The 26,227-nt window shown below is 47.1% G+C and overlaps 1 protein-coding gene across 3 annotated transcripts in view; it reads left to right on the plus strand.

The window, feature by feature from the left end:
• CMKLR1 (chemerin chemokine-like receptor 1) overlaps positions 1 to 26,227 on the plus strand; it is a 55,215-nt gene that overhangs the window by 11,932 nt on the left and 17,056 nt on the right. For 2 of the 3 annotated variants that reach the window (XM_038763916.1, XM_038763914.1), the window contains exon 1: positions 24,741 to 24,909. The exons of the other annotated variant lie outside the window; for it this stretch is intronic. The gene's annotated coding sequence lies outside the window, so the exon portion shown is untranslated. Of the gene's footprint in view, positions 1 to 24,740; positions 24,910 to 26,227 lie in introns of those variants that run through there. 3 annotated transcript variants of the gene reach the window in all.

Consider the following 26,227-nt stretch of genomic DNA (forward strand, 5'->3'; position numbering starts at 1 on the left):
ATGGTCCCTACCCCACAATGGGCTCACAGTCTAGAAGGGGGAAAAAGACAACAAAATAAAACATGTAGACAGGTGTCAAAATGGTCAGAACAAATAGAATTAAAGCTATGTGCACGTCATTAACATAATAAATAGTAAATATGTACAAGTAAAATAGAGTAATAAATATGTACAAATATATTCATTCATTCAATCGTATTTATTGAGCACTTACTGTGTGCAGAGAACTGTAGTAAGCGCTTGGGAAGTACAAGTTGGCAACATATAGAGATGGTCCCTACCCAACAGTGGGCTCACAGTCTAGAAGGGGGAGACAGAGAACAAAACAAAACATATTAACAAAATAAAATAAATAGAATAAATATGCACAAATAAAATAACTAAAATAGAGTAATAAATACGTACAAACATATATACATATATACAGGTGCTGTGGGGTGGGGAAGGAGGTAAGGCGGGGGGATGGGGAGGGGGGGAAAGGAAGGAGGGGGCTCAGTCTGGGAAGGCCTCCTGGAGGAGGTGAGCTCTCAGTAGGGCTTTGAAGGGAGGATGACTTGACCCCTGTCCACATGTTTTGTTTTCTTGTCTGTCTCCTCCTTTTAGACTGAGGCCATTGTTGGGTAGGGACCGTCTCTATATGTTGCTAACCTGTACTTCCCAAACGCTTAGTACAGTGCTCTGCACACAGTAAGTGCTCAGTAATAATAATAATAATAACGGCATTTATTAAACGCTTACTACGTGCAAAGCACTGTTCTAAGCGCTGGGGAGGTTACAAGGTGATCAGGTTGTCCCACGGGGAGCTCACAATCTTAATCCCCATTTTACAGATGAGGTAACAGGCACAGGGAAGTTAAGTGACTTGCCCAAAGTCACGCAGCTGACAACTGGTGGATCCGGGATTCGAACCCATGAACTCTGACTCCAAAGGCCGTGCTCTTTCCACCGAGCCACGCTGCTTCAATAAACACGATGGAGTGAATTAATTTGGGCCGAGGTCAACCTGGGCGGCCTTTCCCTTCAATACCCTGGCCAGCCAGCCTATCTCCGGTTCTCCGGGGTCCCGGGAAAACTCCTTAGAGAGCTGCCTGAGTTCAGTGGCTGGGAATTTTGTAGTGGGGGGGGGGGGGGTGACCCTTCCCTGGGGATTCCGCTTTTCCTTGATAATAGGATAGAGGGGCTGGGGCTGCCCCTCGGGGTTCTGCGGGGGCACCTCCCAATCCCACGGGGAAGAGGGCGGTTCCAGTTGGGGATCCCCCTTCTCCTCCCCCGAGGAATTCTTCCCACCCAGCTCTTCGTACATGACCCGCTTGACCCCCTGCTCAGTTACAGGAAGTTTCCTCCGTTCTTCTAACTCCTAAGCCGCCCGGGGTGCCAATTTCTGCTCTAAAAAGATCACCTAATGCATTTTTACCTCCGCCGCTGTCTGCAATAGGAAGCATTTCGTCTCCCGTTCCTTTAGTTTTGTTTCTACGGCTGCCCTTCGTGCCGGCGAGCCTGGGCGGCGGCCTGCAAAGCCGTTGCTAGGAGACCGAGGGCGGTCTTTCCTCTTTTTCCCGATTTGGGTAGCCTCCTGCCAATCTCAAAATTCCCTCACCGGATTGGCCGGATCCTCCCAGTGCTCCTTCACCCACGGGCTGTCCCAACTGGGGGTTTTCCCATTCCTGATCCACGAGGAATTTAACCAACCCTCTCGGCCTATCCTGTCACCCGTCGTCCGGGGAGACGGGTTCGTTCAGTAATTGGAGAGGCGAGAGAGAGAGAGAGAGAGGCCGGGAACGGAAAGCCTCAGTTTTATATAAAATTTATTCCGCTAGGCGAATTGAATTATTTAGCTGTTTAGGCGCAATGGATTGAGCTTCCCTTTCGGGAGGGATGTAATCAAGTAGCAATATTCGAGCTTCCCTAACGGGAGGAACACAATCATCCATTAATCGCGCGTGGGTGAGGGGGCGAGCTCTGACCCACGTGCACTTCCCACTCGGGACGAATCCACTTACTTTCCCACACGGAAAGAATCCATTCCATTACCCACGCACTTGGTGGGAGGCTCACCCTATGCTCTCCCTACATAATAATAATAATGGCATTTATTAAGCACTTACTAGGTGCAAGGCACTGTTCTAAACGATAGGGAGGTTACAAGGTGATCAGGTTGTCCCACGGGGGGCTCCCAGTCTTAACCCCCAGTTTACAGATGAGGGAACTGAGGCCCAGAGAAGTTAAGTGACTTGCCCAAAGTCACACAGCTAAGTGGCAGAGCAGGATTTTGAACCCGTGACCTCTGACTCCAAAGCCTGTGCTCTTCCCACTGAGCACACTTAACTTCTCTGTGCCTCAGTTCCCTCATCTGTAAAATGGGGATGAAGACTGTGAGCCCCACATGAGACAACCTGATCACCTTGTAAATTCCCCAGCACTTAGAACAGTGCTCTGCACATAGTAAGCGCTTAATAAATGCCATTATTATTATTATTATTATTTGTCTGCTGCATAGGGTTAGGGCACGGGCCTGGGAGTCACAAGGTTTGCTGCCATTTGAGAGAAGCAGCGTGGCTCAGTGGGAAGAACAGGGGCTTTGGAGTCAGAGGGCATGGGTTCAAATCCAGCCTCTGCCACTTGTCAGCTGTGTGACTTTGGGCAAGTCACTTAACTTCTCTGTGCCTCAGTTCCCTCATCTTTAAAATGGGGATGAAGACTGTGAGCCCCATGTGGGACAACCTGATCACCTTGTAAATTCCCCAGCGCTTAGAACAGTGCTCTGCACATAGTAAGCGCTTAATAAATGCCATTATTATTATTATTATTATTTGTCTACTGCATAGGGTTAGGGCACGGGCCTGGGAGTCACAAGGTTTGCTGCCATTTGAGAGAAGCAACGTGGCTCAGTGGGAAGAACAGGGGCTTTGGAGTCAGAGGGCATGGGTTCAAATCCAGCCTCTGCCACTTGTCAGCTGTGTGACTTTGGGCAAGTCACTTTACTTCTCTGGGCCTCAGTTACCCCATCTGTAAAATGGGGATGAAGACTGTGAGCCCCCCGTGGGACAACCTGATCACCTTGTATCCCCCCAGCGCTTAGAACAGTGCTTTGCACATAGTAAGCACTTAATAAATGCCATTATTATTATTATTATTTGGAGTCAGAGGTCATGGGTTCAAATCCCAGCTCCACCACTTGTCAACTGTGTGACTTTGGGCAAGTCACTTAACTTCTCTGGCCCTCAGTTCCCTCATCTTTAAAATGGGGATGACGACTGTGAGCCCCATGTGGGACAACCTGATCACCTTGTAAATTCCCCAGCGCTTAGAACAGTGCTCTGCACATAGTAAGCGCTTAATAAATGCCATTATTATTATTATTATTATTATTATTGTTATTATTGTTATTATTATTATTTGTCTGCTGCATAGGGTCAGGGCACGGGCCTGGGAGTCACAAGGTTTGCTGCCATTTGTCTGCTGCATAGGGTTAGGGCACGGGCCTGGGTGTCACAAGGCTTGCTACCATTTGTCTGCTGCATAGGGTTAGGGCACGGGCCTGGGAGGCACAAGGTTTGCTGCCATTTGAGAGAAGCAGTGTGGCTCAGTGGAAAAAGCACGGGCTTTGGAGTCACAGGTCATGGGTTCAAATCCCGGCTCCACCACTTGTCAACTGTGTGACTTTGGGCAAGTCACTTAACTTCTCTGGCCCTCAGTTCCCTCATCTTTAAAATGGGGATGAAGACTGTGAGCCCCACGTGGGACAACCTGATCACCTTTTAAATTCCCCAGCGCTTAGAACAGTGCTGTGCACATAGTAAGCGCTTAATAAATGCCATTAATCCTAGCTCCGCTGCTTCTCTGCTGTGTGACCTTGGCAAATTGCATCACTTCTCTGGTCCTCCATTACCTCATGTGTGAAACAGACCCTACGCCTTATCGTGGCAGGAGAGTTTGTGTATGCCAATGAAGCTTAGAGCTAGGCTGTACAGGGTTGAAGTGTCAGACGAAGTTGATTCACCTATGCTCCACTGGGCCATGCTGCTTTTTTCTCTCCACCCCCGCAACACCCCCCTCTATTCTGGGGCCTCTGTCGCCTTCTCCCCATCTCCTCATTTCCCCACCGACCCCTCTGCTGTATCATCTCCTGCCCCAGTTTTCACAGTTCCTGAAACCCCTTGCTGAGTCCTGGTAGCTTCCTCTTTCACACGCCTCGAAAACTTCCTTAAGGGAGTGTAAGGAAAGGGGGAAATGGTATTTGTTAAGCACTTACTATGTGTCAGCACTGTTCAAACAAATCGAGTTGGACACAGTCCCTGTCCCACCTGGGGCTCCTAGTTTCAATCCCCATTTTACGGATGAGGTCGCTGAGGCCCAGAGAAGTGAAGTGACTTGCCCAAGGTCACACAGCAGACAAGGGGCAGGCCCATGCGCTACCCACTACACCATGCTGCTTCTCTAACATTTTTCTACAACATCCTCACCGCCTCAAACCCTTCTTTTTTCCCCCCTGTTCCACAGAAGCTGCTGGCAGCATCTTTTTAAAGGATCATTCAGACCACACCCCTACTGTACCAAAAAGCCTTCAATGTTTTGGCTACAACAAAAACTAGAGAAGCATCATGGTCTAATGGATAGAGCTTGGGTCTGGGAGTCAGAGGGACCTGGGTTCTAATCCCGGCTCCGCCACTTGTCTGCTGCGTGACTTTGAGCAAGTCATTTCACTTCTCTGTGCCTCAGTGACCCCAACTGTAAAATCGGGATTAAGACTGTGAGCCCTATGTGGGACAGGGACTGGGTCCAACATAATTGACTTTATATCTAGCAAAGTGCCTGGCATGTAGTAAGAGCTTAACAAATACCATTTGCATTTGTACAGAAAAACTTGTCAAGGCTGGTTCTCTTTCTGTGCCTCTTCCTTCTTACCCCTCTACTCTCTTAAATTTAACTTCGTGTCTGTCCCCTCCTGCCTGGCTAGATTTAAAACTCCTGAGGGCTGGGAATTGGGTGTACACTCTACACTCTAAGCTCCTTTTGGGCAGGAAATGTGTCTAACTCAGTTCTGTAATATTCTCCCAAGTGTTTAGTACAGTGCTCTGCACACAGGAAGCGCTCAATAAATGCCATTGATTACTAATTCTATTGCACTCTCCTTCGATCAATCCGTCCAATAAATTGAGCTTTTTATTGAACGTTTACTCTGTGCAGAGCACTGTACTAAACGTTCAGAAGAGGACAATATAGCAGAGTTAGTAGGCATGATTCCTACCCTCAAGGGACTCACAGTCTTATTATCTAGAGCAGAGAATCCATCACAGTTCATTCATTCATTCAGTCATATTTTTTGAGCGCTTACTGCATGCAGAGCACTGTACTAAGCACTTGGGACAGTACAATAGAACAATCAGCAGACACATTCTCTGTCCACAACAAGCTTACAGTCTAGAAGGGGAGACAGACATGAATATAAATAAATGTTACGGATGCATATATAAACGCTGTTGGACACAGTGATGTGTCCTTAGTAGCTGATTAAGAAATACTCTGATTGATTGATTGATTGATTGGAGGGAAGCCAAGCAGGTAGCTGGGGAGAATGGAAAAACATACGGATCTCCTTCTGGAAAACTGAAGAGCCACTGGAATTCTGCAACCTCTCTGAGATGGTTGAGCAAATCCACAGATGACAAAGCTGGAGAACCCCGGGACCAGAAGACTGCTGGCCTGAATTTCGGTATTTCTGCAATCGAGCGGAGAAGTCACCAGAGTTCATATCCTGTCGTAATGCCGGAACAGTTGCCTAAGTGCTGATGAGCTGGAGAATTGGAAACACATTCGAGACCCTGAACCTTCAGGCACACTTCTGGTCTCTGGGCCAACGTCAGAGAGAGGGATCACAGGCAGAGCTTGCCTGCTGTGTGACCTTGGACAAGTCATTTAACATCTCTGTGCCTCAGTTTCCTCATCTGTAAAATGGGGATTCAATACCTGTTCCCCTCCTATTTAGCCTAGGAGCCCCATGTGGGAAAGGGACTGTGTCCGACCTGATTAACCTGTATCTACCCCAGCGTATAGAACAGTGCCTGATACATAGTGAGACCTTAACAAATAATAATAATAATAGTAATAATGATTCTCTGCCCCTTGTCTGCTGTGAAACCTTGGGCTAATCACTTAATGTCTCTGTGCTTCAATTTCCTCACCTGTCAATTGGAGAGTCATTCATTCAATCATATTTATTGAGTGCTTATTGTGTGCAGAGCAGATTCAGTACCTGTTCTCCTCCTACTTAGACTGTAAGTCCCATGTGGGACAGAGGACTGGGTCTGATCTGAATAAACTATGCTTGCTACAATGCTGAGTACATAGTCAACACTTACTTAATACAGTAAGTGCTCAATAAATATGATTGAATGAATGAATATTATATTAATAATAATAATTGTCAGCTCTTTGTGGGCAGGGAATGTGTTCACTAAATTTGTTGCATGTCTGTCTTACTGGTGCTTAGTACAGTGCTCTGCCCACAGTAAGCATTAATAAATATGATTGATTGAGTGATTATAGATTTGGGCTCAGTACTTTGATGTCAAAGTAGCGGTTCTCTCTTGCAATGTTCATAATAACAATTATTACAATAATAATAATATTTATTAAACACCTGCTATCACTGCACTAAAAGCCAGGGTGGGTAAAAAAATCATCAGATTGGACACAATTCCTGTCCCACATGGGGCTCACGGTCTAAGGTCGGGGGCAAGAATGGATTTTGAGTCACCGATGAGGAAACTGAGGCACCCAGCCGGCAAATGGTGGAGTCGAGATTAGAACCCAGGTCCCCTGACTCCCAGGCCCACGCTCTTTCCTCTAGGCCAAGTTGCTCCTTTGAAAATGAAAATAAATTAGTCAGTCAGCCGTAGTTATTGAGCACTTATGTGCAGAGCACTGTACTAAGCACTGGGGGAGAGTACACTACAACAATAAGTGGACACATTCCCTGCCCACAACGAGCTGACAGTCTAGACAGGGAGATAGACAATGATATGAATGAATCAACTAAATAACTGATAAATAAATAAAAGAATTAGTTAGAGGCCATATTCTTCTCGATGCCTCCGCTCCGCCCCAGTGTCCCGAGGAGGGGTAATCTGGAGTCGAGCCTGCCGCCCCGCGGGTGGGCCAAATTGAAGCCCCCCGTTTTGTCCATCTCCAAGGCTGGGGGTCTCCGGGCTGCTGAGACTACTTGGCCTTCCCTCACTGCTAGGAGTGTTACCTCCAGGAAATCCAACCTTGGGCTTGGGGCAGCTGTTACTCTCCTGGGAAGAACACATTCTCCGGAGCAGGGATGGGGGTTGTTAACGCTATTGTCCTCGCCCAAGTGCTCAGTCCAGTGCTCTGCACATAGCAGACTGTGGGTTCCGAGGGCAGGGACCGTGCCTACTAACCTTACTGTATTTTACTCTCCCAAGTGCTTACTACTTACTACAAGTGCTTACAACTGCTACAAGTGCTTACTACAAGTTCTTACTTATGGAGAAGCAGCGTGGCTCAATGGAAAGAGCACGGGCTTTGGACTCAGAGGTCAGGGGTTCAAATCCCGGCTCCGCCACTTGTCAGCTATGTGACTTTGGGCAAGTCACTTAACTTCTCTGGGCCTCAGTTACCTCATTTGTAAAATGGGGATTAAGACTGTGAGCCCCTTGGGACAACCTGATCACCTTGTAACCTCCCCAGCGCTTAGAACAGTGCTTTGTACATAGTAAGCACTTAACAAATACCATTATTATTATTATTATAATTATTACTACAGTGCACTGAGGACAATAGACTGAAAGCCCTGAAGGCAGGGATCATATCGATTTACTTTATCATATTCTCCCTAGCGCTCAGTACAGTCCGTTATTCCATAAAGATCGAAAGGGAAAGGAGAAAAGGTCTGTGTTGATTTTCAAACTGGAAGTGGTGGCCACTTTTGGGTGTTCATCACTGGCCAGGCCCTGCTCGCAGCCTACCGACCCGAGGCCCATTTTCTTGTTTACTTCTCCCTTCTGCCCCTCCACCCCGAAAGCCGCAAACAATAACAGAAAGGAAATATGAAACGGGAAAACAGGAAATGGGCCTTGGTGAGCATCCAGGAGATGAAGCCGGGCAGGCAGAGAGCCGATGGGATCTGTTAGTTCCACAGCTCCGCCCTTCCTCCCATTTCTAATGACAGTGCTCCGTGTGTGGGAGATGCCAGACGCAAAGAGGGAATAAAAAAAATTGGAAAACCCTTGGAACTCAGCAGCGTGGCTGGATTATGACGAAACCCAAGGGTCGCTGGAATAGAAGGAGCGAGGAGAACGTGTCTGAGCTGAAAGCCCATCTGACTGAGCTGAGCTAGTGGTGGACAGAAAACGGGCCTGTTTATTGTAGTATTGTACTCTCCCCACTGCTTAGTACAGTGCTCTGCACACAGTAAGCACTAAAAAATACGATCGAAAGAATGAATGAATGCTGGCTGACTTGTGGAGTCGTTCTGCTGTTGGTGTGGGGGAACGGGCATGGATCTGGGAATTGGGGTGCAATTGGCTAATGAAGGGGCAGACCATCTGCACCCTTCGCAATATGCTGTGGCCCTACCCGCCAGCTTGCTCGTTGCACTCCGGGCCCCGGTGGGAACACGACAACGGACGGGGACTAGAGAAGGGACGGGTGGCCCTAGAGCAAGCCACTAGTACCAACATCAACTCCTCCACCCAAGTCCCCGATGCTCAAGTGTCAGGGCCAGCCTCATCTGCGATGATCGGTAGGAAATCATCTTCTGATATCCTGCGTTTCCCTCCCTCCCCAACTCCGCCCGACCCTCACACTGGCTGAGAGCCCCCAGGGTGACCAGGAAGTCAGGAGACCCGGATTCTAATCCCAGTTCTGACCTTGAGCAAGTCACTTCACTTCTGTGGGCCTCAGTTACTCTGTCCGTAAAATGGGGTTTAAGACCGTGAGCCCCATGTGGGACAGGGACTATGTCCAATGCGATAACCCTGTATCTACCCCAGGCTTAGTACACTTCCTGACATTTAGTCAGTGCTTAACAATTACCATTAAAAAAAAAATCTGTGACTTTGGGTGAATTGCTTAACCATGCTGTGCCTCAGTTTCCTCATCTGTAAAATGGGGAACAAATAACTTATCCCTCTCCGCCTAAGACTGGATGTCCCGTGTGGGATGGAGTCCGTGTGTGCCCTGATTATCCTGTGTTTACCCCAGTGCTTGGCACAGCGACCTCCACTTAATAGATGTCTTGATGAGGAGGGGAACTCTGGCTGGAAGCCATTTTCCAAAACAGGAACAACTGACAGTGGGAGGCCAGTGTAACTCTGAAAGGATGCCAGCCAGGTGGTTCCCCTCCTTGCCTGGTTACCCTCTGGCACTGCTGAGGCTCTGATTATTCATGTTTCTGTGGGTCGGCACTTTACATCACTGCCGTGTTTGTGTGGTTCATCTGGGTGGTCCTATTTGTGACTGTCGTAGCGTCGCCTAGTGGAAGGCACATGGCTGGAAGGGTCAGGAGAATCGAGTTCTAATCCTGGCTCTGTTGCCTGCCTGCTGTGTGACCTTGGGCCAGTCACTTAACCTCTCTGGGCCTCGGATTTCTCACCTGTAAAAAAAGCGATGGTCATACCTGCTCCCTGCCCATGACCCCGGGGAGAGTGACAGGTGTCAATCAAAGAACCTCCCCCCTGGACTGGGGCTTGTCCCAGTTTAGACAGGCAGTCCATCCCCAAATAGCTCCAGGAACCCCCCTGACCCAACTCCACCCCAAGCCCAGAAACACGGCAGCCTTCAGCTCTGGCACCTACACGTACCCTCCCCTCCATCTCCCAGACTGTGTGACCTTAGGCAAGTCACTTCACTGGACCACAGTTCCCCCATCTGTGAAATGGGAATTCATTACCTCTCCTCCCTCCCCCGAGATGGTGAGCCCCACTTGGGACAGGGACTGTGTCCAACCTGATTATCTTGTAACTAACAAGTGTTGGGCGCGTAGGAAATGCTCAATAATTACCCCAATTAATATTTTATCAGTGGGGCTCTCAACCTCTTCCTCGGGTTCCACAGAGGTCTCCCCTCTCAAACAGCTGTAAGTAGGGTGACCCAGGTAATGAGCCCGGTGTGTAGTGGGGGACAGTGAGGGAGAGGGGCAGAACTAGAAGGAGAATGGACCTTGTTGTCTGAATGCTCCCACTCTTTAACACAATCCAAATGAGAAGCAGCGTGGCCTAGTGGATAAAGCCTGGGCCTGGGAATCAGACACACCTGGGTTCTAATCCTGGCTCCACCACTGATCTGCCGTGTGACCTTGGGCAAATCACTTCACTTCTCCGGGGCTCAGTTCCTTCATCCGTGAAAGGGGGATTAAGAATGTGAGCCCCATATGGGACAGGGACTGTGTCCAACTCAATTTGCTTATATCCATCCCGGAACTTAGTACAGTGCCTGGCCCATAGTATGTGCTTAACAAATACCATTATTATTATTACTACTATTACTTCACTTCTCAGGGCCTCAGTTCCCTCATCTGTAAAAGGGAGATTAAGACTTTGAGCCCCGCGTGGGACATGGATTGGGTCTAAGCTGATTAGCTTGGATCTACCCTAGCACTTAGAACAGTGCCTGGCACACAGTAAGCACTTAACAAATACCATACAAAAATTATGGAATGTTTGGATGTTCTGTTCTACCACATTGCTGTGTTTCCCCAGGGGAGATTTTTGGTAAGAACCTGGGCATCTCCGCTTCTACACCTATGCCCATTCCAATTTTTTTTGTGGTATTTGTTAAGTACTTACTATGTGCTAGGCCCTGAGGTTTTAAGCCCTGAGGTAGATGCAAGCTGATCAGGTTAGAAACTGTCCAAATCCCACATGAGACTCACAGTTCTAATCCCTCTTTTACAGCTGAGGTAACTGAGGACTGGAGAAGGGAAGTAATGTGCCCTAGGTCACACAGAGGGGTCCTGGGGGTTTTTTTACCTAGAAGAACATGAGTCCTGAGGCCAGTTACTGCTACTTTGGCTGTCTTCTCTGTCCAGACTGCCTTCTTCCCTCGTTGTGGGGCTGCTTTTCTCCCTTTCAGCACCACACTGAAAGCCAAAGTCCACATCCTCCCTCTGGCCAGGAACACCCTCCCTCCTCAAATCTGCCCCGCCTTCAAAGCCTTATTGAAGGCCCATCTCCTCCAAGAGGCCTTCCCTGACTAACCTCCCCTTTCCTCTTCTCCACTCCCTTCTGCGTCGCCCTGACCTGCTCCCTTTCTTCATCCCCCATCCCGGCCCCACGCCACTTACGTGTCATTGATTTATATTAGCATCTGTCTCCCGCTCTAGACTGTAAGCTCGTTGTGGGCAGGGAATGTGTCTGTTTATTGTTGTATTGTACTTTCCCAAGCATTTAGTCCAGTGCTCTGCACACAGTAAGAGCTGAATAAATACAATTGAATGAATGAATGAATGAAGCTTGGGTAGCAGCTTAAAGGAGAAGCTTTGGTCAAGGGGTTGCGTGGGCACGGGGCCTGACGCAACCCGAATCGCCCTGCCAGGCTCGCCCGCTGTCCCTCAGGAAACAGACAGAGCAGAGCCACGGGCCAGCGGGTGGCCGCTGAATCTCCTCAGCTGGAGTGGGAGGCGGAGTGAATCACAGACCAGGCCAGCCCGTTTCTCCGGCTTCTCCCCCTCCACCCGGCTTCTCCTCGAGGAGCCCAAGAGTGGTGGTGGTGAAGGCAGAGGTGGGGAGTGATGGGGGGTCTCACACACTGGAGACCCCGAGCCTGGGGCCGTCTCAGGTGAGCCGGGCTCTCAGGGCGGGAGGGCTGGCTGGTTTTCCCCTTTGAGTCCTTAGATGCAGAATCCATCGGTCGTATTTATTGAGCATTTATTGTGTGCAGAACACTGTACTGAGTGCTTCATTCATTCACTCATTAAGTTGTATTTATTGAGTGCTTACTCTGGGAAGAGCACTGTACTAAGCACTTGGGAGAGGACAACATAAAAATAAGCAGACACATCCCCTGCCCACAAGGAGCTAACAGTCTAGAGGCTCCTAAGCGCTTGGAGAGAACACTGTAACAGAGTTGGTGGACCTGCAGAACTGTTTTCTCCTTTATTTATATTATTTGTTCATTCAGTTGTATTCATTAAGCACTTACTGTGTGCAGAGCACTGTACTAAGCCCTTGGGAAAGTACAATACAACAACAATGACCTTCCCTGCCCACAACAAACTCACACATCTGTCTCCCCTTCTAGAATGTAAACTCATTGTGGGCAGGGAATGTCTCTGTTTACTGTTCTATTGTACTTTTCCAAGAGCTTAGTACAGTGTTCTGCACACAGTAAACTCTCAATAGATATGATTGACTGACTGAAACGCTCAATAGATATGATTGACTGACTGATTGACTGACTCCTTTCCCTGCTCTGGAGGGAGGAAGAACAAGTGGGGATGGTCTAGCCCATGAAACCTGGAACTGCGGTTTTGTTTTTTTTTAATGGTATTTGTTAAGCACTTACTATGCACCAGGCACTGTACTAAGCACTGGGGTATATACAGTTGAATCAGAATGAACTTAGTCCCTGTCCCATATGGGGTTCACAGTCTTAATTCCCCATTTTACTGAGGCACAGAGAAGCTAAGTGACTTGCACAAGGTCACACAGGAAGCAATTGGCAGAGTGGGATTAGAACCCAGGTCCTCTGACTCTCAGGTCCAGGCTCTTACCACTAGGCCACCCTGTTTCTCAGAGTTGATAATAATAATAGCATTTATTAAGCGCTTACTATGTGCAAAGCACTGTTCTAAGCACTAGGGAGGTTACAAGGTGATCAGATTGTCCCACGGGGGGCTCACGGTCTTCATCCCCATTTTACAGATGAGGTACCTGAGGCCCAGAGAAGTGAAGTGACTTGCCCAAAGTCACACAGCTGACAAATGGTGGAGCTGGGATTTGAACCCATGACCTCTGACTCCAAAGCCCAGGCTCTTTCCACTGAGCCATGCTGCTTCTCAGTTGATGGACATGGTCCCTGCCCAAAGGGACTTACAGTCAATCAATCATTCAATCAATTAACTGCATTTTTTGAGCACTTACTGTATGCACAGCACTGTACTAAGTGCTTGGGAGAGGACAACATAACAGACATTCCCTGCCTACAGTGAACTTTTAGTCTAGACAGGGAGATAGACAGTAATGTAAATAAACAAATGACAGATAGGGACATAAGTGCCGTGGGGCTGAGGGGGTGGGTAAGATAGATGAGATTTATTTTATTGCTTGATTGATTTATCTATTTATTTCTGTATTTAAATTAATGTCTGTCTCCCCCTCTAGACTGTGAGCTCGCTGTGGGCAGGAAAGTGTCTGTTGTTATACTGTTATTCTTCCAAGTGCTTAGTACAGTGCTGTGCACACAATAAGAGCTCAATAAATATGACTGAATAAATGAATGAGATTAAGGTATTGTGTGAAGGTTGGCATTAGAGGAGTGAAGTGTGTGGGCTGCACTGCTGTAGGGGAGTAGCAAGGTGAGGAAGGAGGGGCAAGGTGATGGACTGCTTTAAAGCCAGTTGAAAGGAGTTTCTGGTGATGTGGAGGTGGATGGGCAACCCCTGGAGGTTCCTGTGGAGTGGAGAAACATGGCCTGAGAGGTTTTGTCGAAAAGTGATCCAGGCAGCAGAGTGAAGTATGGACTAGAGTGGGGAGAGACAGGAGGCTGGGAGGCCAATAAGGAGGCTGATGCAGTAATCAAGGCAGGATAGGATAAGTACTTGGATTAATATAGTAGCAGTTTGGATGGAGAGGAGGGGGGGTTTTAGCAATATTGTGAAGGTTGAACCAACAGGATTTAGTGATAGACTGAATAAGTTGGTTGAATGAGAGATACCGCCAAGGTCACAGGCTTGAGGAAGGATAGTGGTGTTGTCTACGGTGACTGGAAAGCCAGGGGGAGGACAGGGTTTGGGTGGGAAGAGAATAAGTTCTGTTTTGGACATGTTCAGTCTGAGGTGACAGCAGGACATCTGAGTAGAGATGTCTTGAAAGTACGAGGAAAAGCAATACTGCAGAGAGGGAGAGAGATCAGGGCTGGAGATCTAGATTTGGGAATCATCCACATAGAGGTAGTAGTTGAAGCCATGAGAGCGAATGAGTTCTCCAAGAAAGTAGGTGTAGATGGAGAATAGAATGGGACCCAGAACTGAACCTTGAGGGACTCCCATAGTTAGGGGGTGGGAGGCCAGAAGACTGAGAATGAGCAGCCGGAGACATTGGAGAACCAGGAGAGGACAGTGTCAGTGAAGCTGAGGTTGGATAATGTTTGCAGGAGAAGGGGGAAAGTATCAAAAGATCCACAGTATTGAAGGCAGCTGAGAGGTCGAGGAGGACTAGGATGAAGTAGAGGCCTCTGGGCTTGGCAAGAAGGAGATCACTGGTGAACTTCGAGAGGCCAGTTTCTGTGGAGTGAAGCCAGATTGGCGGGGGTCAAGGAGAGAACTGGAGGAGACAGACGGCAGGTATAGACAACTCGCTTAAGGAGTTTGGAGAGGAATGGTAGGAGGGAGATGGGCTGATAACTCAGGGGGAGCCCAGAGCCCAAGAGTGTGATTTCTCCTTATCACAAGCTTCTCAAAAACAAACCACCGAGCCAAAGAAGTGACAGCACCACAGTTTCGTGGTGAGGAGAGGGCTCTGAGGAAGGAGGAAACTTCTGCTGGGGGAACAGAGAGATGGCTTTGGTGGTCACTGCCGCCTCCAGCTCTTTAGAGCAGAGATCACTGGAGCTGGGGAACGATTGGAAGGTTGTTGATGCAAGGCTCCCTCAGCAAGGAAGTGAGACAAGAGTACTGTTCTGTTCTCTTCCCAAGATGGCTCCAGTCATCCATTCTGAGGGCAATGTGAGCTCCTTGGTCCCTTTGAAAAATCGCAATCCCTGTGCCGGGACCCAAGAGAAAACTTGGGATTTGCACGCTTTATATATCCATAATTTAGTTTATATATTTACATATTACATAAGTAATTTATCGACATATCTATCATTTATTCATTTATATTCATGTCTGTTTTCCCCTCTAGACTGTAAGCTCGATGTGGGCAGGGGATGTGTCTGTTATATTGTTCTATTACATTCTCCCAAGTGCTTAGTGCCTTGCTCTGCACACAGTAAGCACTCTGTAAATGTGATTGATTGATTGATTGACTGACTTTATTGATCCCCCCCTCAACCCTACAACAGATATGTCCATATGTGTGATGTATTTATCTATATTCATGTCTGTCTCCCCCTCTAGACTGTAAGCTTCTTGTGGGCAGGGTACACTTCTGACAACTCTGCTCTGTTGTACCCTCCCAAGCATTTAGTACTGTGCTCTCAGTAAATGCAGTGAGCTCTCAATAAATGCAATTGATTGATTTATAATAGTAATTATGATATTTGTTAAGTGCTCCTTCTGTACCAAACACTGTTGTAATAAATCCCTATTGGGACAGGGACTGTGTACTACTACTACTATTACTAGTAATGGTATTTGTTAAGCGCTTACTATGTGCCAAACATTGTTCTAAGCGCTGGGGTAGATAAAGGTAATCAGGTTGCCCCAGGTGGGGCTCACTGTCTTAATTCCCATTTTACAGATGAGGTAACTGAGGCACAGAGAAGTTAAGTGACTCACCCAAGGTCACACAGCAGACAAGTGGCAGAGCTGAGATTCAAACCTATGTCCTCTGACTCCCAAGCCCAGCCTCTTTCCACTAAGCCATGCTGCTTCTAACGCTGTGTAGATACAGGATAACCAGGTTGGACATAGTCTATGCCCCATGTGGGGCTTGCAATCTAAGTAGGAGGGAGAGAGGCATTTAATCTAGATTTATCAGTTGAGGTAACTGAGACACAGAGAAGTTAAGTGACTTGCTCAAGGTCACTCAACGGGCAAGGTGGCCGAGCTGGGATAAGGAGCCAGGTCTTCTGATTCCCAGGCCCAAGACACAGAGAAGTGACTTGCTAGAGGTCAAACGGCAGCAAGGGAGGATTAGAACCCCCGTCCTCTGACTACAAGGCCTGTGCTCTTTCCATTTCTCTAGCAAGAGAGTTAGCAGCTAGGGTTCCAAGCACTCTCTCTTGAGAAGGAAAAGAACTCACATTTCTAACACTTGCTTTCATTACATGATTTGGTAATAGCCCGAGGGAAGAACCGGAGAATGTTTTCCCCACAAGAGAATCTGTCTTGTGAGCTTGCGGCCCCAGCTTCACAGCCCTTATGTCCACATCCTTATGCTCTACTATTTCCCCTTTCTGTAACATACTTAAATGTCTGTCCTCCTCTTTAGACTATGAGCTCGTTGTGGGTAGGGAATGTGCTTACCAACTCTGTTGTAATGTACTTTCCCAAGTCTTTAGAACAGCGCTCAGTGCACAATTAAGCACTCAATCTGCTTCATCGACTGACTGATGTTACAGTTCTATCCACCGCTAGCAGAATGCTTTTCACGTTGGCCACGTGCTGCTGTTTTATTATATTACTGATTGCAAGGTAGCAAAAAACCCCAAGAGACACAATAGTCCTGTCATTCGAAGCCAGGCTTGGGCAGACTAGAGGGATCGAGCCTTGACTTCAGGCACACAACAACCATCTCATCTCACGCCCACCAAACTTGTGGAATACTGCCAAGTGTGTGGGTTGGGTTGTAAGAGGAAGTCAGGGAGGTAAGGTTGGAGGTGGCAAGGTGAGTGGATGCTTTCAAGTCTTTGGTAAGGAGTTTTTGTTTGATGTGGAGGTGGATGAGCAACCACTAGAAGTTCTTGAGGAGTAGGGAAACATGGACTGAAAGGTTTTGTAGAAAAATGATCCAGGCAGCAGATTGAAGTATGGAATGGAGTGGGGAGAGATAGGCGGCAGGGAAGTGAGCAAGGAGGCTGAGGGAGTAATCAGTTGTTAGCAACATATTATTGCAGGCACTTATTTTTTAACCTCGGGGAGCTGAAACTGAGTTTAAGTTGACTCTTACCAGTATCACGTCGAAGTTGATTTTCCTGGCAAAAGCAAGAAGTTCCCAGCTGGAAAGTGCCTGAAGAACATCAAAGACAAGAGGCGGCATCTCAGAAAAGACGTCTCCAGCTTTAAACTTCTTTTCCCTTATACTTCAGGTCGAAGACACATCCAGAAATGCAAGCCAGAAAAGAAAAGTGTACTGTAAAAACAAGTGAAATCTTATTTCAGTCCTTGTGGTTTCTTTGAATCAACAAAGTCTAACCTGTTCCTCCCAGTAATAGCCCCTACAAAGCAGTTTTCATGCTGTGTTCTTTCCTCTGTCCTTGCCATTTAAACATTTCCTCATCACCTATGCCCTGGAGTCCTCACCCCCTTCACGACTGAGTTACTTTCTCTCCCCTCCATGCTGAGAGCTGTATCTTTGAATTTGGTTGCTTTCTCCTGCCTCTAATTCATTTTTGTGCCTTTTTTTCTGCTAGATTGTAAGCTTCTTGAGGGCAGGGACTGTGACTACTATCACTATTGTGCTCTCCCAGTCACTTAGTATTCAGTATTGTGCTCTCCTATCACTTAGGAGACACAAGGTGTTCTGCCCAGAGTAAGCACTCCTCCATCACCACCAATTCATTGTAACATGAGGTTCTTCAGGGAACTGACCCCCGCATCCAAGGAAAACATCCTGGATTTGTTTCCTGCGGGGAGGGGAATTCCCTTTTCTCTGGCCCTGTCTCTATTATTGTTGCTTAGTCACCTAATTGCTTGATCTGTTCTCCCTCTCGCTTAGACAGTGAGCCCCATGTTGGACAGGGACTGTGTCCGACTTGATTAACTCATATTATGCCAGGGCTTAGAACATTGCTTGACACAATGAACACTTAACAAATACAACTGTAATAATAATAATGATGATGATGATGCCAACGCTAATAATAATGAGAAGCAACGTGGTTTAGTGGATAGAGCGCGGGCTTGGGAATCAGAAGGACCTGGGTTCTAATCCCAGCTCCGCCACGCTTCTGCTATGTGGCCTTGGGCAAGTCATTTAACTTCTCTGGGCTTCAGTTACCTCATTTGTCAAATGGGAATTAAGAATGTGAGTCCCTTGGGGGACAGGGACTGTGTCCAACCTGATTAACTTGGATCTACCCCAGCAATTAGAATAGTGCTTGGCACATAGTAAGCACTTAACAAGTGTAATAATAATAATAGTAATAATAAAAATTATTATTAGCATTTATTATCTGCCCCAGGTATATCTTAGGCCCAAGTAATCTCTGCTGAGGCTGTCCTTGGGGCCCAGGGCAGCAGCCTCCAGCTCCTGCCGCTCCCTGGAATTTGAAGCATTCCTCCTGCACCAGCTCCTTGAATTGTGTTTGGGTTGGCAGGTTAGCTGTAGGCTGCTTTTTCTGAATTTCACCATTCCTTCCATTCCTCCTGCCGGTGAAAAATACTCAGACACATTTTTCCACTACCCAGAAGGCCACCCCACTGTGTGAGACAGACTGGAATGGAAAGAGAAAAAGAAAAGGAATTTTTCCTTTCAGGGATGTAGGTAGCCTCTAGGTGGGGGAGGTAATTGGGCAGTGCAGAGGAGGAAGCATGAAGCCTTCTACAAGGGTCAGAGTTCGGTGTAGCTGGACTACTCCACATTGGGGAAAGGGGAGGGCAGCCAGAAATGAGCCCTTGAAGCCACTATGGCCAGTGTTCCTCTGTTCATGGGCATCCTCACCCTCAATAGAAGGCTTGTAGGACCAGAGCCCCGATCGGAATAGCCCGGAAGCTGAGCAAAGGGTTGCCTGTCCCGACTTAGTCCTTTTTTTTTTTTTTTTTGGTATTTGTTAAGTGCTTACTATGTGTCAGGCACTGTACTAAGCACTGTGGTAGATACAAGCTAGTCAGGTTGGACACAGACTGTGTCCCCCATGGGACTCACAGTCTTAATCCCCATCTTACAGATGAGGTAACTGAGGCCCAGAAAAGTGAAGTGATTTGCCCAAGGTCACACAGCAGACAATTGGCAGAGCTGGGATTAGAACCCAGGCCTTCTGACTCCCAGAAGGCCACACTGCTTCTGTAGTCTTCATCCCCTTTGGCCAATGGTGGTCACCAACCAGTGAAGATCACATCAGGGCGGTGCTTCCAGTCACTTCCAGTCAGTCAGTCAATTTATTTACCGAGCCCTTATGGTGTGCAGAGCACTGTACTAAGTACTCGGGAGAGTACACTAGAACAATAAACAGACACATTCCCTGCCTACAATGAGCGTACAGTCTAGATGGGAGACAGACATTAATAACAATAAATAAATTACGAATATGGACATTAGTGTTGTGGGGCTGGAAGGGGGATGAATAAAGGGAGAAAGTCACTGGGCTCTGACTTCTCCGAGTGTCATAATAGCAGAAAGGACCTTGGTCCTGGTAGTCAGAGGACCTGGATTCTAATCCCAGCTCCATCACCTGTCTGCTGCATCACCTTGGGTGAGTCACTTCACTTCTCTGGGCTTCCGTTTCCTCATCTGTAAAATGGGGATTCAATGCCTGTTCTCCCTCCTACTTTAGACTGTGAACCCCTGGTGCAACAGGGACTGCCTCCAACGTGATCAGTTAATCAGCCCATCAGTGGTATGTATTGAGCACTTAGTCTGTGCAGAGCACTGTACTAAGTGCTTAGGCAAGTACAATATTGTACTTTCCCACGTGGTTAGTACACCTCTCTGCACAGAGTAAGCACTCGATAAATTGCATTGATGATGATGATACAATACAAAACAGTAGTGCTGGTACACATTATTCCTGACCTTAAAGAGCTAACTGTCTGGTTGGTGAGAAAGACATTAAAATAAATTACAGAGAGGGGAAACCGCAGAGTATAAGAATATGGACATAAGTATTAACCTTTGCCTGCCCCAGCACTTAGTGTGTTCACTTACTCAATTCATTCAATCATATTTATTGAGTGCTTAGTACAGTGCTCTGCACACAGTACTAAGTGCTTGGAAAGTACAATTCGGCAACAAATAGAGATAATCCCTACCCAACTACGGGCTCGTGGTCTAGAAGTGATTGGCACATAGTAAATGCTTAGCAAATACTTCAATCATCATCATCATCATCATCATCATCATCATGATTAGCTAATACAGGGGCAGGATAGGTTCAACTTTGTCACAAGTCTCCCTCACAATAAATCTATTTATTGAGCAACCCCGGGATGCAGTGCATTGTACTGACCACTTGGGAAATAGAAAACAAAGACACGAAAAGCAGTGTGTCCTAGTGGAAAGAGCCTGGACCCCCTCTTCTAGTCTCTCTCTGAATTTCTTTCTCTCTCCCTCTCCCTTTCTCTTTCTGTCTCCCTCTCCCTTTTACTCTCCTTTTCTGTCTCCCTTTCTCTCTGTGTCTCTGACCCTCTCCTAGTTCTCTCCCTCTCCCTTTCTCTTTCTGTCTCCCTTTCTCTCTGTGTCTCTGACTTTCTCCCAATTTTCTCCCTCTCCCTTTCTCTTTCAGCCTCTGACTTTCCTTTTCTCTCCTTTCCTCTCTCTGGTTCTCTGTCTCTCTCCCTCTGTTTGTCTCTCACCCTGTCCCTTTCTCTCCCTCTCCCTTTTTATTTCTGTCTCTCTCCTTTCCTCTCCTTTCCTCTCTCCCATTTCTCTCTGTCTCTCTCCCTCTGTTTCTCTCTCACCCTCCCTTCTCCCCTTCTCTCCCTGCCAAGAATGTCCTCCTCCCCAACTTCTCTGCTGCTTCTCTGATTCCCGGAACAAGAAACCACCATCGTGTGGAGCCCTGAGACTCTTTAACGTTCCTAAAGCCAAGTTCTTATGTAGATTTGAGTGGGAAGTGTCACTGTGTGCTTTCCTCACACCCACGGCGGAGCCGAGATTAGAGAAAAATCCTCCCACCTTCGATTGGGAACCAGCGTGAGTGCACAAAAGAGCTGAAACCCATTTTGAGGAGAAAGCTGAAACTTTGCAAACTGATCCCAAAGACGTTTTTAGATTCCGGGGAAAATCTGGACTTAGCCCACAGTACTGATCAGGAAGGGTCCTTTGGTTGTGGACCTTTGACCAAAAGAGTCATGGTGGCAGAAGGACAGAGCACCACCCAGGATAGAGCAGTGTAAGGGAGAGTGCATATTATTATTATTATTATATTTGTTAAGTTTTTAGTAAGTGTCAAGCACTGTTCTAACCCTGGGTTAGATACAAAGCAATCAGGTTGGACCCTGTCATTTATGAGACTCCCAGTGTAAATTGGAGGGAGAACAGGCATTGAATATCCACTTTACGCATAATAATAATAGTCACTGTGGTATTTGTTAAGCACTTACTATATGCCAAGAACTGTACTAAGCGCTGGGGTGGTTACAAGCAAATCGGGTTGGATACAGTCCCTGTCCCACGTGGGGTTCACAGTCTCAATCCCCATTTTACAGATGAGGTAAATGAGGTCCAGAGAAGTGAAATGACAGGCCCAAGGTCACACAGCAGACAAGTGGCAGAGCCTGGATTAGAACTCATGACCTTCTGACTCCCAGGCCTATCCCCTAGGCCAGGCTACTATGAAACTCTTCCTCTCACAAGGGGAGAAGAGCAGAAGTCTTGCTACTAATGGGAAGTTCTGCCCCAGAAAGCACCCATCGGTTGCGTCTGTACAGGGCCACTGGTCTCTGTCAAAAGGGAAATTCCTCTTTTGCTCCAGCTCTGCATGGGTTCAACCCAACCTTCCCGCTAAGCCTAGGGCAAGTGAGGAGGGCAACTTGATATGGCCAATGTCTCTGTAGTCACTAGCTCTGCTGTGCCTTGCACCTCATTCCAGGAAGCCTTCCCGGAGGAGGTGACATCTTAGGAGAACTTTGCAGGTGGGGAGTGCTGGTGTTCATTCATTCACTCAATCACATTTATTGAGCGCTTACTGTGTGCAGAACGCTTGGAAAGTACAAGTCGGTAACATATAGAGATGGTCCCTAGCCATCAACGGGTTCACAGTCTAGAAGGGGTTTCATGCATTGGAAGGGGGAGGTATTTCTGGGTAGCCACTCACCTCACTGGGCAAATGTGAGCAAGAGAGGGAGAGAGGGAAAGAGAGACAAAGAGGGAGACAGACACATGCTTAGGGGTGGGGTGACTCTGTGTGTGTGTGTGTGTGTGTTGTGGTGGGGGCGGGGGGAGGGGGGAGTTCCTGCTTTTGTTTCCAGTAAAGGGCAGGGAACAAGAAAAAACCAAGAAGCTATGGCAACTTTTTATGGTATTTGTTAAGTGCATACAATGAGTACTGTAGTAAGCACTGGGATAGAAACGAGCTAGTCAGGTTGGACACAGTCCCTGTTCCACATGGGGCTCACAGTCTTAATCTCCATTTTACAGATGAGGGATCTGAGGCACCTAGAAGTGAAATGACTTGCCCGAGGTCACCCACAGAGGTGAAATTAGAACCCAAGGACTTCTGACTCCTAGGGTCATGCTCTATCCACTGGGCCACGCAGCTTCTCAACTTTCTTAACCCAGTCCCTTCTCAGGGATTCTGCAGAAGCCATCTGAACATAGCCTGGGCCTCACTTTTCTTTTCCTGGTCTGGCTTTCTCTGGGCCTGAAGACAGGAGGCTAGGAGTCCAGAAACAACTGGAGGAAGATGCTGGGTTGCCTGGCACGGAGGTTGATCTCTCTGAGGTGTCTGCTTTAGGCAGTGGGCTCAGAACCATTTTTTATGGTATTTATGAAACACTTACTCTGTGCCAGACGCTGTTCGATAGAGCCAAGCTAATCAGGTTAGACACAATCCCTGTCCTACATGGGGATCACTGTTTTAATCCCCATTTTGCAGATGAGTTCTGTGGTATTTGTTAAGCATTTACTATGTAAATAATAATAATTATGGTATTTGTTAGGCACTTACTATGTGCCAAGCAATGTACTAAGCTCTGGGGTGGATACAATCAAATTGGGTTGGACACAGTCCCTGCCCCATATGGGGCTAACAGTCTCAATCCCCATTTTACAGATGAGGTAACTGAGGCCCAGAGAAGTGAAGTGACTTGCCTAAGGTCACCCAGCAGACAATTGGCAGAGCTGGGATTAGAACCCATGACCTTCTGACTCCCAGGCCCAAACTCTATCCACTATGCCACACTATGTGCCAGGCACTGTAGTAAGCACTGCGGTAGATATCAGATAATCTACCATTTGTCTGCTGTGTGGCCTTGGGCAAGTAACTTCACTTCTTTGGGCCTCGATTACCTCATCTGTAAAATGGGGATTAAAACTGTCAGGAATCACTTGTCCTATAAAGGCCTGTCTCTCCAGAGCTCTGGATAATAGGAAGGTCTCTCCAGGATTCTGGATAGTAGGGCTGTTTCTCCAGAGGTCTGGATAATAAGGCTGTATCACCTTGGCTCTGGATAAGGGGACACTCTCTAGCCAAGGCTCTGGATAGAAATATTCATTCATTCAAAATTTTTGAGCACTTACAGTGTACAAAGCACTGTACAAAGAACTTGGGAGAGTACAATATAACAATTAGCGGGTGCATTCCCAGCCCACAACAAGCTTACAGGCTACAGGGGGAGGACAGACATTGTTATAAAGAAATAAATTACAGATATAATAGAGATGTCTCTTCAGGGTTCTGGAAAATAAGGCTGTTTCTCCTGGATTCTGGCTATAAAGAGTTGTCTCTCCAGAGCTTTTCATAATAGGGGTGTCTCTCCTGGATTTTGGATTATTGGGCTGTTTCTCTAGGACGCTGGGTAATAAGGGATGTCTGTCCTAGATTATTGGGCTGTATCTCCAGGGATCTGGATTCCTGCTCTGGATGAACTGGGTGTCTCTCCTGAGCTCTTCACTGACTCCTCATTCACTCCCCTCCCCCAAAGCTTAAAGATTAGGGAGGGCTTTGAGGTGGGGAGAGTGGTGGTCTGCCAGATATGAAGGAGGAGGGAGTTTCAGGTCAGAGGCAGGATGCAGGCGAGAGGTCAGCAGCAAGATAGATGAAATCGGGGTACAGAGAACAGGCTGTCTTTTGAGGGGTGAAGCCAGTGGGCTGAGCTGTAGTACAAGATGAGGGATGGAGGGATTCAATCACATTTTTTGAGCACTTACTGTGTACAAAGCTCTGTACTAAGCTCTTGAGAGAGTGCAATATAACAACTAACAGACACTTTCCCTGCTCACAACAAGTTCACAATCTAGAGGGGGAGATCTCGACCTCGCAACCACAGTCCTTCCCTTGGCAATGGTTTGGGCTGGCATGAACCCCATCTTGGTAAGCAGCCTTCTGGACGACTTTTTTGACTGATCTCTGAGGGCGGAAGACGTCAGAAGACGGACCAGAGTGTAGATGGAACATTTCCATTCACCATCCCCATCTGGTCCCCATCAATGGTTCTGGATCCCGGTGTTCCTTTCTCAGGAAAAACTCTCCTCTCCTTCCCCTCCACGCCTTTGCCTCTCTCACCCATCCCACTCAGAAACTGACATTTGGGTCACAAGGTTCTGGCAAGGGACGAGAAGGTTTTGGAGCTGTTTTCTCTTTGGGGAGCTTAGCTGGATAAAGAAAAATGGTCTGTTCCTGGCAGACAGATGATTAAAACCAGACTGGGTTTGTTGTCATATTAGGGAGGGAGAATCGTCTGTGCCGGAGTTAGTAACCACCGGAAAATCCTACTTCTGAAGTTTCTGCTTGTATCCAAACTTCAGAACTCGAAAGCATTTGATTCTGGTGACAATGTGTTTTTGAGGCGCCACCTGATTTTCCATTCTATCTTGCAAAGAAGGGCCAGGGTTCTTATTCCTCAAGGAACAGTGTTTGTTTACTTTGAATTTTGAGAGGGAAAGAAATCATTTTTGAAAGGACAGCGCTCCACATTCAGTAAGCACTGGAATGGGAGTCAGAAGGATCTGAGGTCTAATCACAGTAAGTGCTTAACAAATATAATCGTAATAATAATAATAATGATGATGATGATAATGCTAATGCTAATAATAATGAGAAGCAACGTGGGTTAGTGAACAGAGCGTGGGCCTGGGAATCAGAAGGACCTGGGTTCTAATGCCAGCTCTGCCATGTGTCTGCTGTGTGACTTTGGGCAACTCACTTCACTTCTCTGGGCCTCAGTTACCTCACTTGTAAAATGGGAATTAAGAGCGTGAGTGACATGTGGGTTAGGGACTTTGTCCAACCTGATTAAGCTGGATCTACCTCAAAGCTTAAAACAGTGCTTGGCACATAGTAAATGCTTAACAAGTACCGTGATAATAATAATAACCTGTATCTACTCCAGCACTTAGATAGTGGACACAAGAAATACCATAAAAAAGCACTCAATAAATGCCTTTTATCAATTGATGGATCTAATGGCACCTGAGAAGCAGCATGGCTTAGTAGAAAGAGCCTGGGCTTGGGACTCAGAGGTTGTGGATTCTAATCCCAGCTCCACCACTTGTCTGCTGTGTGACCATGGACAAGTCACTTCACTTCTCTGTGTCTCAGTTACCTCATTTGTAAAGTGGGGATTAAGGCTGTGAACCCTATGTGGGACAACCTGACTACCTTGTATCTACCTCAGCACAGAACAGTGCTTGGCACATAGTAAGCACTTAACAAATACCATAATTATAATTGTTATTACCTGAGAAATCAAGGGCTTCATTCCCACCCTTCCCAGCCCCATGGCATATATGTCTGTACCTGTAATTTATTTATTTACTTATTTATATTAATGTCTGTCTCCATCCCTCTAGACTGTAAGCTCGTTGCGGGCAGGGAATGTGTCTGTTACATTTTTCTATTGTACTCTCCCAAGCACTTAGTACAGTAAGCGTTCAATTAATACAATCGAATGAATTAATGAAGAAATGAAAGACTTGAAATCATGATTTTTTTTTGGGGGGGAAGGCGTTGTTTTTGTCAGTGCATAGAGCGTTGAACCCTTGGTGAATGTTTCTTGCAGGACTTTTAAACATTCTGGAAACCTGCTGAACCCTTGTATCTCAGTGACTCCCTAATGAACAATGACTGAAGTAACATCCACCCAGAGGGGTCAGACAAGCACTGCTCCAAAGTCAGAAGGACTTTGGATTTAATAATTACAGTACTTGTGAAGCTCTTACTGTGTACCAAGCACTGTTCAAAACTCTGAGGTTTTGAATCTAATCAGGTTGGACACAGTCCTTGTCCCACAAGGGGCTCACACTCTAATTCCCCATTTTACAGATGAGGAAACTGAGGCCCA

Source organism: Tachyglossus aculeatus, chromosome 21 (genome assembly GCF_015852505.1).
Source record: "Tachyglossus aculeatus isolate mTacAcu1 chromosome 21, mTacAcu1.pri, whole genome shotgun sequence".
Taxonomy (NCBI): domain Eukaryota; kingdom Metazoa; phylum Chordata; class Mammalia; order Monotremata; family Tachyglossidae; genus Tachyglossus; species Tachyglossus aculeatus.